This window comes from Gavia stellata, chromosome 23 (assembly GCF_030936135.1).
Source record: "Gavia stellata isolate bGavSte3 chromosome 23, bGavSte3.hap2, whole genome shotgun sequence".
In the NCBI taxonomy this organism is placed as follows: Eukaryota; Metazoa; Chordata; class Aves; order Gaviiformes; family Gaviidae; genus Gavia; species Gavia stellata.
The window spans coordinates 7,783,805-7,798,807 of record NC_082616.1 but is presented as its reverse complement, the minus strand read 5'-3'; the positions used below and the strand labels follow the sequence as shown (position 1 = coordinate 7,798,807).

The window sequence follows — 15,003 nt, the reverse complement described above, 5'->3', positions numbered from 1 at the left end:
TCTTTTCTTGCAAGCAAGTTATATGCAGTCCTGGTCCTGGGACAGCATTAAATGTTATAGTTTATTGCAACTGGTAAATAATTGGATTTTTTTAAAAATAGGTCAGAGGAAATGAGACCTTTCTGCTGTGTCCAAATACAGAAAAAGCATTACCAGCTCAGTGATTTTTATATGAAATTTTGTGATGGAAGGTTCTGGTAGTTCAGGGGAGCTGCCCTGATTGCTGGTCTGACTTGCAATGCATCCCAAGCACTTTTCTCCTGTTTTGAAACGCATCCAATATTGGTAATGCCATAACTGAAATTACACAAAGATTTTTTTTTTTGTTGTTGTTGCTGCTCTGAGTTAACCTCCTTCCTCCAAGATTAATGAAATACGTTTAAAAAAATCTATATGAGAAACTGTGTGCTGTAGTTGTGAATGTTTAGTAGAAATAGCTTCAAAATGATGTTTGCTAATGAAGTGGCAGAAGCAGAACAGTCGTGTTAGGTAAGGTCACAGTATAAAGGCAAAAGGCAGTCACATTCATCTCAGCAATAATGGTAGCAATTTGCATGCCGTTCAAATGTTTAAAGAAAACAACAAAACAGCATTCAAGTAAACTGAAGCGGACTCCTTGAATGGTTACCTGCGTGTTGAGATAAATAGAAGAAACTAGTGTGTGTCAGGATAGCTGATAGAGCCGTGGCAGCAGGTCCCAGACCTCCGAGGGCGGTGGGAGTTTTGCTTTGGCTTTTGCCGAGAGCCGGGCTCCCTTCACCATCTTACAGAACGAAGCCAACACAGGCTTGTTTTCTGCAGTGTATTTTTGGTAAAGAATTCCAAACCACAAAATGGTCATTTGGCAATTAGAGCTGATTTTAGCTAACCGAGTTAGTCCAGTTGTGCTGTGTTTTGTCCTTGATAAGGACAAAGATGCCTTTCTGCCCTTCCTCCCAAAGCCGGCCCCGGGGATCAGCCCAGGCTGCTGCTTCCATGCCTAGAAGTAAACCTGCAGCCTGCCAGTCTTCCCCCCTCTCTTTCTTTCTGTTTACATGCACCTCAGACAACACTGTGGTTTTGTAGGAGAGAATATCACCTTTTTCTCCAGAAATATTGATATCTATTTGTTTTTAACAGGGGTAAAGTCTTTCTTCACAGCCGTGGATTGTTGCTACCAGGGTAAATGTGCAAGTTGTCAGTGGGTGAGTGGCAGGAGGAAGGGGAGAAGAGGAGGTTGTTTAGGTCTTGGGGTGTGTGTTTTACAAGTCAGTGGAGGAACAACATTTTCAGAACTGCTGCAGAAGTTTGGTTTTGCTTGGTTTCAGCTGAAAGAAGAGGAGAATTTATTCTGGAGTTGCTTTTATATTGTCCTTCAGGGTGGTCTGCTGCAGTGACCCGAGGCACTGGGGCGCTTTGGGACCTGAGGCTGCTGGTGGTGTAGAAATTCACTCCTGCTTTGGTCAGTGCCTACGGGTCAGCTTCTGTTCTCATGGTCTACGCACGGATTTTGCTTTTCAGCGGTATGAGCCAAACATCTTTGCTGTAGAGGTGGCAGTGTTAGAGTTATGCTAGTATGCACTAGAGTAGTTTAAGTTAAAATAAGTTTTTCACTCCTCCTGGGTCCTGTGTGAACATCAAGCCTTTGCAGATGGTGACCACTCATTTTGTTAAAGGGGTGAGATTTGTCCTTGGTCGCAAGTCATCATAACTGACATGTTAAATTGTTGCATCATGTTTCCCACTGTAGTCGACGTGGTGACACTTCTGCATGTTTCAAAGGAACTATTGCTGCTGTAAATTGTTGTAGGCAACACTCAATATGATCTAGCCCACTTTTAAGACACTGATACGTTTGTGGCAGTATTTCTGTTGGGGGAACTAATTTTTTTTACACTGTATTTTTTACATCCTGCTAGAGTCAGGAGAGTTGCAAATGGTGGGAGGAGAAGTGGGATTATTTAGCTGTTACTTACATAATAAAAAAGGAGAATTTGAAAGCTGTGCTCATGTCTGGTCATATTTTGATGATACTTGGCTTTGACTTTTGGTTTATATTTAAAGTGATTTGTTCTCGGGAAGCATAATCACTTGATATTGCTAATTTAATCTTTTGCATATGACACTTGCAAATTATGTAATTAAAAGAAACCCTTTACTGGTTTTTTTAGGTATCAGATACTAGCTTGATTTAAGAGCATTTAGATGCCCATGTATTTGAAAGGGGGGTACTGTGTTTTCTACTTTAATTGAAAACTTCTTTGGGCAAATTACAAATGCCAAGGTAAAACTTACCAGGCTGTAAGCAAATGTTCTACAATCTCTGTTAGCTTTCTGCCATCTGGCAAAACCCAATTACCCTCAGACAGTTTTATGTTCTTTACAACAATGCTGGTAGTGCTGCCAGGGGAAGAGAAGGTGCGGTGGAGGTGGTGGTGCTCGTGCTGAGGGCTGTGCCACCCTGATAGAGGAGCCACGAGTTGTTCTCCAGAGGCCTCTCTCTCTCTGTGCGGACCAAAAAGAGACCTTACGCTTGTTGGCGATGGGGTTGTGAGCTTCCCTCTCCCCTGCCCCCAGATCAGGTGCTTGCTGTGGATGCCTCCATGCTGGCTTTATGCAATTTCGTATTTGTAAACTGTTTGAATATTTAGAATAATTATTCAGATTATCTGTTCAGTTATCTTTGTTCCAGCACTCAGAAAGCAAACTGAAGAGTTTGTGCAGCTCCACAGAGCCAGGGAGCACTAACATGAGCACCTCTGTAGTACTCCTATACCAGTTTGTTCACCCTTATTTAAGATTCCCCTTCCACACAGTATCCACTGTGAGCTCGCTTCCTGATGAGAGCCGACAAGCGTAGATACAGAATTGTCTGAGCTGGGTTTAGATGGCTGAACCACGCACATCCCATTAAAAGCAAATGTATTGCTATCCTGTCTGCTTACGGAGCCTGATTCATCGAAGCACTTAGCATATGCTTCAGAAGTCTTGCTGGAAGAAAACCTGTAATGACCAAGTATTTGTTTTGCACATCCAGGAAAGGTGTGATCCCAGAACTGGAGAACTGGGAGACAAAGTGTGTTTTAAAGAGATTTCTATATTAAGTAGCCCAGAATTAAGATGAGTGATGAGAATGTAAAAGTGTTGTCAGAAGCTTTCCCCTGAGTAGTAACTGTGTCTGTTAGTCATGCAGTTTATCCTGATGATAAATTCAAAACTATTTGCAGGATTATTTAGAGTATAAGAAAAAATTGCGTTTTCCTTCACTCTTGGAGCTAATGTCAAACGTGATATAAAACTGTTTGATATAAAGTTATTTCAATTGCAGTTAAATATGAGAGAGAAAGAGTTATAATTCTAACCTGCTTATAAACCAGGGAAAAAGATGAGGAGAGAATGCTTTTATTTGTGTGAAAGTAGTGGACCCTGCTGTAGATGCAGATGGATATTTTTCTTTCTCCCCTTGGGTGCACATTGTCCATTGCTCCTGGGAGTACAGAATTGAATCGCATGAATACGTAGTCCAATCTGGCCAGATGAATGTTATACAGTTGTTCTACCTGCTGAAAATAAGGGGGCTGGAATTAGGAAAGCTAAGAAATGCATGTTTTTCTGTGCCTTTTTATACGGGATTATGCTCGGGAATTGCAACATCACGGGTCAAAGACCACCGTATATGTGTTAATAGACGTTCTGTGCTTTCAGCAGCATGTACAAAAAAAAGCAAAGGGCACACGGCCAAAGCTCTCACTGAAATCCGTGTGCCCGGTTTTGGACAGAGGGAGCAGAGGAGTGGATTTCATGCTCACTTGCGCCACGGAGACAGTTGTTTATACAACCAAGTAGGCTTAGAGTATTGTTTGTCACAGGCTTTAAAGCTAGAGCTTATTTATATCAGTTGCCGCAAAGCAGAGTTCTTGGGTAAAGCCAAGATCTATTTATAGGATGCTTATCAATATGTCACGTGTTTTCCAGTTTCCTTGATGGCACAGCGAGCCTGCTCCCAAAATGATATAAGGGAAGTAACGCTTTTCTTGCTGGGACTGGGAGCATAGGCAACAGGCGTCAGGCTTCCTTTGCTGCCTTCACTTCTTTGCTCCCACATCAGTGTATGATTGCACTTGGGCGGGAGGGGTGATTTTGTTTGGGTTTAGGAAGCAGAGGGCTTAGAAATGTCTCCAGGAAACGAACAGGCGATCAACAGGCAAATCACCAGAGGAAAGAATAAAAAAAGCTGTATTTCAGTGTTACTTATCCTTGAGATATGTGGCAGCATTCTTTAAAATTCCCATCACCCAGAGCGAGTTGATTGCCTTGCTTTTAATTTTACTTCAAATAAGTTCTTAGCTTGAAAAGCCAACTTAAGTGGGTTCTGCGCTTCCCCAATCACTCTTTCCCAAGTTGCTCTTGCCACTGATTAGCAGATACAACAAAAAGAAACATCGTCGCATTGCAAAAAAACCAGGCTGACTTGTCATGCCATATGTGTCTAAGAGAAAATAACATACAAACTAAACCCAAAAGTGCTAATACTTGAAACTAAGGCTGGGAAAGAAATACGGTGGCTTATTGTATTTGAAAAGCTTGCTTGAAATGCAGAGGTGAGTGATGTGGGCAGTGGCTGACACTGGGTTGAAACGTGCTTTTGCAAACCCTGGGATGGGAGGGCAGCACGCCGGCTGGGCACACGCAGCTCAGCCAGCCTTGTTAGGAATTCAACTGCTTTTGTTTGTTTTTTAGTGTAATTTGATGTGTCTGTTCTGATTGCTTTGTATATATACATTAGGAGCTTAATTAAAAGCTCCAGAGACTGTTTACATGTAGAATACATTTTATTTCTTAAGCACAAGACTGGAGTGAATGAAGTGAACAAAAAAATTCTGATGAGCGTTTTTAGCAAACAACATCACAAAGGAGACTTGGAGGAAAGCTTATGTATTTTAGAAGCAATAGCTATTTAAACTCATTCATTTAAATTTGTTGCAAATATTTCTGTTTATTTGCTCCTTTGAAATAGCTGATATCAGTGGTAATCATCTAGTTTTTGCTGGACTAGAGATAGTTTTATATTAAAACAAATAGATTCTTTCAAATTTAAAAAATATTTTTCTATTCTTTGTTTTATATATATTATAGGTGGGAGTCCTGTTACAAAGCATGAACTGTACTTTCTAAAATATACCCCTTTAGAAATGTGGGAAATGTTTTTGTTTATTTTTTTAATGTGCCTGTCTTCTGTTATAAGGGACTTTTTCTCCTGATCAGGAGAGGAGATGAGTGGTGATCACATGCCTTGTCTGGTAGGAATGAAGCGTTGGCATCTGACTGCAGTTATCTTGGAGAGGCAACCAAAGACCAATGAGAGGATATTAAATTGTAATGACTAGCAGCTTTGGGGTGAAACACGTGAAAACAGCGGTAGCAGGACCTGACACAAAGCGTTGCGTGTCAAGGAGCCCCAAGAGTCAGCCCTGTTTGCTGTATCGGGGAAGGTGGAGCCCACTTTTCCTTTAAAACAGAAACGCAGGTCGTACTGTCGGGATGAACCTTTAGGCAAACATTACTTTTCCTCTCTTGAAATGCTCTACAGTCCTTGCAAGCACCAGCTAGACATGGAGACCCAAGAAGAGGGGCAGAGGTCTAAACTCACATTCAGGACGTTGTAAGTTGGCAGCAGCCCCACAGCACTGAAGGCGTTACCTTAGCCCGCTCCTTTTGGCCCCATATTCTCAGCCTTGTGCCAGGACTCACTTGTAGCATCGGAAGCATTTGTGCACCAAGGGATACCCTGCGCTAGGGAACTCGCAGGGCTGAAAACCAGATGTGCTTTTCCCCCTTAGGGTCATTTTCAGTTGGGTCGGTTCCCCGGCTCCTTTTGCTGTCCAGCCACGCGAGCGTGCATGTTGGTACGGAGCGCTGGGGAGCCCGCAGGGCCAGGCAGGAGCAGGGGATGGGGAGGGGAGAGACTGCTTCTCCGAATAGCATCTGGCAAAGCCTGATGAAGATGTGGAGGCAAAGCACACCTTGGGCAATCTTAGAAGTTATTTATTTTTTATTGGGAAAGAGCTAAGCCAGGAAGAAGTCCACTGAGCAGCAATTAATAACACTGGTACAATTTTATTGCACCGATGTATTTGTTTCTCTACTCTTTCTACAACTATATTTACTTACTCCTAGCTAGAATCAAAACAGTTACTGCTTTGAAGTGGTTTGAAGTGCCGCTTGAAGCACCTTCAATTATGGATTTCTGTTGATGTCAGTTTATTTACCTACACCCAACCCGCCAAAGTATTTATACTTAGTGTGGTTGCATTTTTAGTGCATTTTTCTCTTTCTTTTAGAAAGTTTCTTCATAGTTAGTATTGCTTCATGAAAATTGCATGTGAAATCACTCTGAAACAGGAGCTCAGTTCAATGATATACAGCCCACACCACTAAATGTCTTTGGTTAGGATCATGCATTAACCTATAATCAGTTTAAGTACGGTTTATAATCTATTTACAGTTCCATTCCTTTATCTATGACATGTTTCTTGGAAGAAGAAATTATGTTTGACAGTGCACTTCATGTTTGAGAGCTAAAATCCAATTTATCTAATCCTAGAAAGCTGGCCCCCACATCTCTATTAATGAAAAACCTCATGTCATCCTGTTGTCCAAATTACGCAGCAGGAATGACCACTAACTGTCCATTAACCTCGTTCAGCACATGTTACGCAATTAAAGCCCCAGCTAGGTAGAAAAATGGACATAAACAAATCATGCGACCTCCTGCTAGCCTTATCTCTCTCTACAAATTATTACAATCTAATTCCAACTATTTTCATGTTTTTCTTGGTATATTTAAAGGCTGAACCATTTTTACTTCTGTAACTGTATAACTATTTGCTGACATTATTTTAGTGGTGAAAGAGATGACTTAGCATACCTTCATCTTTCACTTTCTTTATCTGCAGTACTATCAATGTACTTTTTTTGCTGTGCTTTATAATAAACTGCAGGCTAGCAGGTATGGCATAGGGAGTGTTTGCAAATGTGTATGTTTTGTTTAAAAGCCAAGGAGCAGAATAATTATTATTTTGGGATCTGTGCCTAATGCAGTTTTACAGTAGTAACTAAATCAGACAGCGCCCTCAATATTTGCTTTTTTTCAGAGAAGCAGGGATAGTGTGGATATTGTAAAATTGGAGTGAAGCATTGAGAAGTAGAAACAGTATTTACAACAGTGTACGTATTTGTTTTACTGAAGTATTTCTTCTCCATTACACTTCGTTGATGACCTTTCAAGTCCTTTCCAAGTTTACATTTCTTCAATTTTATGAATCTCATTTTTAAAAAAAAAATTATTCTTTTCTCCAACAACTGTAAATTGTGGAAGAAAGTACTTGTAGTTATAAGTAAATCTTTGAGGTCGGAATAGTAAAATGTTCTAAATTGATGACCTGCAGTAGAGCTTAACCTCAGTTATCAGTGAGGAATTTATGTAACGTCTCATCTGTTTCTGTAAATCTGGGAGGAAAATCCTGACAACCTCGTCACTTTTGATACACATGCTATTTTATTTTAATTGCCTAACCTGGAATAATTCAATCTAATTGTGCATCTCTGAATCACCAGATATTTTTTCTTGGAGAAAGAGAGATTGTTGTTAACTGTCAAAACCCAGGAAATACGAAGCAGGAAAGGTGCAGCTATGCAGAAGGCATAGCTGCGACTCTGAATAATCTTTCTTGCTATGTACATGTCTGATAATTGAAGAAGGATACATGTCTGCTGCCACTGAATTACTGCTGTTGGTTTGCATGACTCCTTGGCTTTCCGTTCTTAATTGTTTAACATCAAATAAAGATGTCTTGGAAAGAGTACCTGCAGAAAGGCAGCTTCCTAAGACAACGCCTGACACAGAAACACTGGAGTTAATGCTATTCTAGTTCCACCCTCCGGCTCTGAGGATTTGCAGCAGCTGAAGATAAGTAAATGATGCAGTGGTTCACATTATGGCACTGATGAAATGAACTTTATGCAAAGTTTATATGTCTCTTTATCAAGAATGTAAAATGTCCTGATAGCACAACTTTCCTAATTGCGCTTGCTACTTAGTTCCTTATTGAGAAGTGGTATTAACACTGGCATGCTGGTTTTTCTGCTTAAAAAAAAGAAGGCTAAAAAGAGACAGAGCTCGAATGTATTTTTTGGAAAGGAAGTTGAGTGAGAGAAAAAGACTGTCAATCAGTTATCAATGGAACAGAAAGCACTTGAAACCATCAGCCTGTAAAGGTGCTACACGCAGCACTGTTGTATTCATTCTCTTCTCTACCTTCAGCTTATTTGATCCTCTGTGTTGAACCTCCTTCCTTTGCAGAGGTCTCTGTACGGGTATAGAGCAAGTTTCTTCTTCAAACAGCTCGACTTGAGCGTTTGTGTGAACGCCACCCTTCCTTGGCAGTCAAGAAGACGTTCCTTTTTTATAGAAGATCACAATGTCTTTTTAATAAGCTATTTGAGTTGAGCTGTAATATTTAAAACAAGATGATGAGACTGCACCTGGAAGCAAATTGAAAGAGATGTTTCAAAAACTCTTGAGTGGAACAGTGGCTAAATATACCCTGCCCCAGGTATAGTTACAGGGTGTTCAATGGAGAGAGATCTTTCTGCAAATGCTTCTCTCTCTTCAAACATCCATGGAGGCATTTCCCTTTTGTAGCACTGGGTAATCTCTGACTGAGGATGCTGTTAATTAAACAGGGGCTCCCGACTCATGAAATGATGTGCAACCAAATGCTAATTGCACAGGAAGTAACAGCGGTGGAGTAGGCTGCGTAGAGGGCATGTCGCAAGGTTATATTCCCTGGCAAGAATAGAAATTGCCTGGTGCTGAAATCTGAAAACCTGATTAAGTTGTCGAGAAGTGGGTGGGGTCTGAAGGACTACACGTGCAGATTTGATTTACAGAGAGGGAGGATGAAACAGTAGTTTCATCTGGAAATGATACCAGCTCTCTGCTTTTGATTAGCAGTAACAGAATATGGAAAATGCAGCTGCTTGATTCCCCTCTCACATACCCGCTGTTGAATCACAAGCAGCATAATTTCTGTCAGTTCAGTTACCGTTTGTGTGTTTTAAAAGCAAAAGGCACACAAAACATCAGCAGTTTCAACAGAACTCTGATTTCATCCTTGATTTTTCTTCTGCCACAGTCTGTTGTCATTGGGGTGCAGTTCTGGAGCTTTGGAGTTTAATTGCCTTTAATTGTATCTAGAAATCTGGTTCCTAAAGTATTAATAGTTTGAATGAGAGCTTTGGGTTTGGGGTTTTTTTTAATTTAATTTCAAAACACTGTTTTTTTCTTACTGAATTTTCATTTTAATGGTTGGTGGTTTAATGAAAAGATTTTTCCTAGTATTTACAAGCAAGCCAAAGTTTATAATGGCAGTTCGGATAGGCAGCTGAGCGCCAGGCTTCAGATAACATGAATGCTTACAAATCAGCTTCGTTTTGTTTCTGAGCCGCTATGCCAGCTAGTAGAATTCTGCTCATCGAAAATATTTAACAGAAATCAGAGCGTGACTAATACTTGGTGGGACAGATTTGTGCAAACAAAAATGACCGGAGGAATTCAGATCTGCAGCAAAATATTTAAAAGAATAAAATTCGAAGCTATTCATACATCAAAAAACCTTTTCCTCTAAGGAATAGTATTATGGCTTCAGCGTAGAAAGAGAAGTGCAATCTCTGAAAAACATCAGTGACCAAAATACTCTGCATGTTGGAGACATCTACAGCAGATATATTTTTTTTGAATCAAATTATCTTACTCGTGCAAGCTGCTTTCTTCCAGATAAACAAAACCAGACAGGCTGTAAGCAGATTATTAAAATATTGTTCAATTAAAGAAAACTCTTGGAAATACAAACAATTATTTCAATTTTATAGGTTCTCAGTTTAATCTAAAGCCTACTAGTGCAACTCTATGTAAACCAGGCCTTGTAAACACCTGAGTTACACAAGATTCAGTACCTGGCAGTGATTTATTCAAGATTTAACTTAGCATCAGAATAAAGTTTTCATCTAAACTAAATTAAGAAGTGGGAGTCATTCTGCACCTAGACAGGGGCACTCAGCATCATACAAAATCAGTCTCTTGGTAGTCACAAGCAGCAGAGATTCTGCGAGTACATCACAGAGCTGTTAACTGTATTTCATGCATTATAAGGAAGTGAGACCTAAGGAGAGGAAGTAATGGTTCTATAAGTTATCCAGTGCCATGCTTTGCATCCAGCACTGTGATTTCTTTTGAAGTGGAGCTAACAGATAATAACGTAGAAATAGGTGGCCGCTACTGCATCAGAATAATTATAGAACAAGTCTAACAACAGAAGTTAAACAGAAGATACTATAAACAGTGTGAGCGATGAAGAATCTTCATTATTCTGTAAGAAGCTTTTTCACTTTGAGGTTAGAAAATTTTCCACTGGAAACTTGTACTGCCTTAATTTTATATCAGTGATTGCAAGTCACATGGAGTTAAGTCCTCATAGGCTGATCATATAAGGCAAAATCAGAATTCATTGAGAAATCAAGGAAAAGCCTGGTTTTCAAGAATTGGCTTTGTAATACAATACTAGAGGTAGTATTTAGGCACAACCAGAAAATAGTTGTTTCAAACATACCAAGACAGTAGGTTATAAATCGTCATGCAAGCAAAACTGCCAATTAAATGCAAAGGTTTTTTTCAGTGGAATCGGCCTTATGTAAAGAAACAAACATGAAGACTTGAAGTTTTCCAACTTCTTTGTACACAGCAGTGGTAAATATTTTTTATTTGGTTCCGTATTGGGGTAGAGGTCTAAGGGTTTGAAGTTTGTCCTGTAGCGGCTGCTGATAAAGCAGCACATCAGTCAATTGGGAAGCTGGCATGTTAGTGTCAAAGCTACACGTTATTGTACAGTGTAGGGAGCGGAGGTATCACCAGCGTTTGTAGCAAAAGTACCAAACGTGGCTTTTGGTAGAGAAGTCTGTTGGAGGAAGAAGGAAGCTCCAGTAATGACCTCCACACCGGAGCTTGTTCTAAGTGGCTTTTAGTAAACGTGATTGATTTAATTACTTCAGGAGCTAAAAGGTCTTTCTGTGCACTTGGGCACATTTACACCTGTGAGGCAATTGTACGTATACAGGCAGTGTACAAAGCCCCGTTCCTGCGAGTAGCCACAATGCTGTTAACTTGGAAGGATTCCTGTTGCAATGAGGATTTGGTCTAATGGAGCTGCAGGTCTGAAGGAGATAGCGGAGTTCAGGCTAACACTACTCTCTGGGTGTAGCCGATGACCGGATTAGCTGTGGCTGTTAAATGTCATGACAGCCAAATTCGTCCAGTGGAAGCGCTCTACCCAGTGCGTCTCTGGCACTACACTCCTTTGTAGCCTTGTACGTCTGAGCTCGTGGAAGGAGGAAGGCTCTCATATCAACTTACATTATATATAGGTGTGTCTACAACTCTGCAGGGATTTTTCCAGTTGTATTATAAAAATATTCTCAGTTCTATGTAGTAAGCCCATTTCTGGGGCTTTACCTAGGCCTATGTAAAGTACAGGATTAAGTTATAAAACAGTGCAGATGTGGTTGGTTTTGTTGCTTGATTTTGGGTTTAATATATACAGAAAATTTAGGCTTTGCTTTTGCTGTTGTTTTGGCTGAATGCATTTATGTGCTTGTGCTGTCATTTCCTCCGGAAGAATTGGTTTAATCCGTGTTTGCCATGTTTTCAGGACTTTGCTTTAGCTACAGAATTGCTTCTTGCCATGCCGTTATTCCCACCTGCTGGGAATTGCAGGATGTATGACTCCACAGTGAGTCTCCACAAGTAGCTGCACTTCATATAAACAGGGAAGCGTATGTGCTCACGCCTTCATATAGCACTTCTCCAAAAAGGAGTTAATACGTCCCTGTGGGCACGGTAAAGGAGCTGTGGAGTTATGTTTGCCGAGAGCTTTGGGTTTGCAAATATTCCCCCTTGGGCCTCCATAGCTATCAGCCCAATAAGTCACCTGAAAGCACGGCTTGTCAGAAACCATCTGGGAGGTTCAGCTACTTCAAGACTGATGCACTTTTAGAGGTTTTGCTAGAAAAACTTTGGCAGTAAAAGCCCTATTACAAATGCAACTGTGGAAGCAAAACAGTTCTTTTACTGGCAGAAGTTTGTTTCCTTCAGTGAAATGGCTTTATTGACAAAATAACTTATTGCTAGCACGAAGCTATGTCTGCACTGAGATGTCTGCTGTTACCTGCCAGCGAGGCTCAAAGATAGGCAGAGACTTGAGGTTTGTGTAGGGAAGAGCCACCTGTGGCTGCCAGGTGACAGGAATTGAGAATTAGGGTCTCCGATATACAAAATCAGAGCTTGTGATTTATTGTGGCTGTCAGTTAAATGAGGAGGAAGATTCTGCAATCCACACTAATGGAGTTGAGATACTGAAATTAAATTTAGGAGTAAAAAATGCCCTGGCCTTAGTTAAATTTAGTGGCTTATCCACTCAGTGGTAATTGTATATTTGCAATTCCTTCAGCTGGACTGGACTTAAAATATGTACTTTAGTGATCAGATTAAATGAAATTTTAACGATCAACTGGGGTTAGACAAAATACTAATTAAACCCAGGGAAGTCTATTAATATAATTAGCCCTAGGGCAAGACAATTCAAGAACTGGAAACAAATTATTTGTAGCGTCTTGTCATTTCCTAAGTAAAATGTCAAAAAGACTAGAGAGAAGAGACAAAATATGGAAGTCTTTGCTTAGAAGTGAGACGGGCTGAGTGTATTTTATGTATTTTTATACCTGCTGGGTAGTCTGCAGTTATCTCCTGACTTCTGGCACCATCACAAGGTGATCCTGTACATTGTGAACTGCATGAGAGGGAACCCGCATGGCTTGGTTTGAAGAAGTGCCCTCTTCACCAGCCTCATTAACCAGCAAAGGAGTTTGGAGGTTGAATGGGCACTGAAAAACAAAAAGTCCTTGAAAACCATTTGGGTTTATGTTCAACTCCTTTCTCATTGTACGTTTGAAAATGAGTTCTGCGGAGCATGGGGAGAACTGTTCATGCTTTTTCTGGGCCTCTGTTTTCAATGGCGGTTGGATTTTCTTTCCTTGTAGGACTCTTCAAAAGCAAATTTTTAGGCAGTGCTTTCACCTTTCCTAGTTAGGCACGTTTGATATGTCAGACTGAGAACGTGAAAGGTAGGAGTAACTCAGGCACCATTCATTTCTGACAGTTTTGGCCAAGGTCCATAGGTTGTCAGCAAATGCTCAGTTTATTCAGTAGCATCATGCAGGAAATCTTGTCAAAATACCGTGGTCTCTTCTGAGCGCCCCTTGAAACGTCCCTTAACCTTGAATTCCAGGAGTAGAAGGTACTACGTTGCGATGCCTGGGTCTTACTATATTGAGTGTCATGGCACTGGCAAAGGAGACACATTCTTCCTCTTCCTTTCCTGACCGAGCTGTAGCCCTGCTGCCATGCGCTAGAAATCCTGCTGAGATGGATCCATCAAACATAAAGATGGTAAATGCACCAATGAGTTTATTTGATGACGGTCTGGCCTAACATTTAGAAGCAGCTATATAAGCTTCCTGCAAATAGTAGAGACACTTGCTGCAGTGCATGTGATTAGTAATACCAAGGTTTCACTCACTTTTAAATTGCCGTGATCTAAATAATTTCATCAGCCTCTGATCAGGTTGAGGCAAAAACTGGACATTCGAGATTTGTATTTACTTTGCCCTATTTTTTACTCTACATTTTAGAGACTGTTTAACTTTCAACTTTCTGATGGAATTAAGAGAAGAAAATGTTGGATCCCTTATTAGTAGTATTTTGGAGGCATGGCGGAGGATGAATAATTTCTCTTTTTGTCTTCGAATAGTTTACCGCAGGCATAAAAAAAAAAAAAAAATTAAAAGGATGGTAAGACCTAATAGTCTTCAGATGTCCCAGGCAGCACCAACGGCAATGCTCGTATACATGTTACAAAGTTGAAGTTTAAACATGTAAATATTTTTTTTTTTCTTCCATAGTTGGCAGATTTAAGGTCACGTATCTTGTGACTTGGCAGGCATCTTTTCTGTAGGATCAATAAAGCTATAAAAGTGTTCACGTACCCTCTGTAAACCTCTCTACCCCGCCCAGATGCCCACCAGCCATCCTCTGAAAATCCTGGTGTGCCCATGGATAGTTTCATTCTGTACCTCAGTATAATTCATAACACATATTTTTCAAGAGTGTGGGGGAAAAGTTTCTGGCCAAAATCTATTAACTATTCAGGCTGAATTATTGTGGGGGTTTTTCTGGCTCTTTAGTGCAAAGGCCAAATGCATGAGGCATCTCATCTGATCTACAGCAGATAATTATAAACCATTTTATTTTAGCACTATGGAATGTTGTGTCCTTAAATGTATGTGTGAATTATACTTACGCAGTTATGGTCTCAGTTTTAAAATTCAGATGCTTCAAATTAGAAAATGCCATTTTAGGGACTTGAGATACAGTTTAAAAAAACATCAGATGTACTTGTCAGGAATTCACATTTTTTCAACTGAGCAGAATATAAAGATTATGGGCATTTGAAATCTCAGATCTATTATTCTAGGACTAATGTTATGAATTCAGAACAAAGTATCAGTGAGAACTGCTGTTTTCCCAGCATTTTGCGTATTTAGCCGTTTAGCGAAGTACCTCCGTTTGGCCTCATGAGGTTAATTTAAGAATCATGCCTTTGTAAAACAGCTCAAAATGTGTCTATTTTAATAAGGGCATACAAGGGAAAATGTCTGCAGCTGTGTCTGTTCCACATACAAATTAATACGAACAGCTTTTTAAACAGTTGGGACTATCTTCTGGGTGCCGTTCCTCTGCTGGTTTTGCTTTGACATGCAAGTTTGCTCTGATGGTGCTAATGGAAGAGTGGGAAAGTGAATTTTTGTTACTATTACAGACTAATTTCACAGAATCACAGAATCAGTACGGTT

The 15,003-nt window shown here is 40.3% G+C and overlaps 1 protein-coding gene across 1 annotated transcript in view; it reads left to right on the top strand.

Moving 5' to 3' along the window:
• PLCB1 (phospholipase C beta 1) overlaps positions 1–15,003 on the top strand; it is a 404,497-nt gene that overhangs the window by 125,258 nt on the left and 264,236 nt on the right. The window lies entirely within an intron of this gene.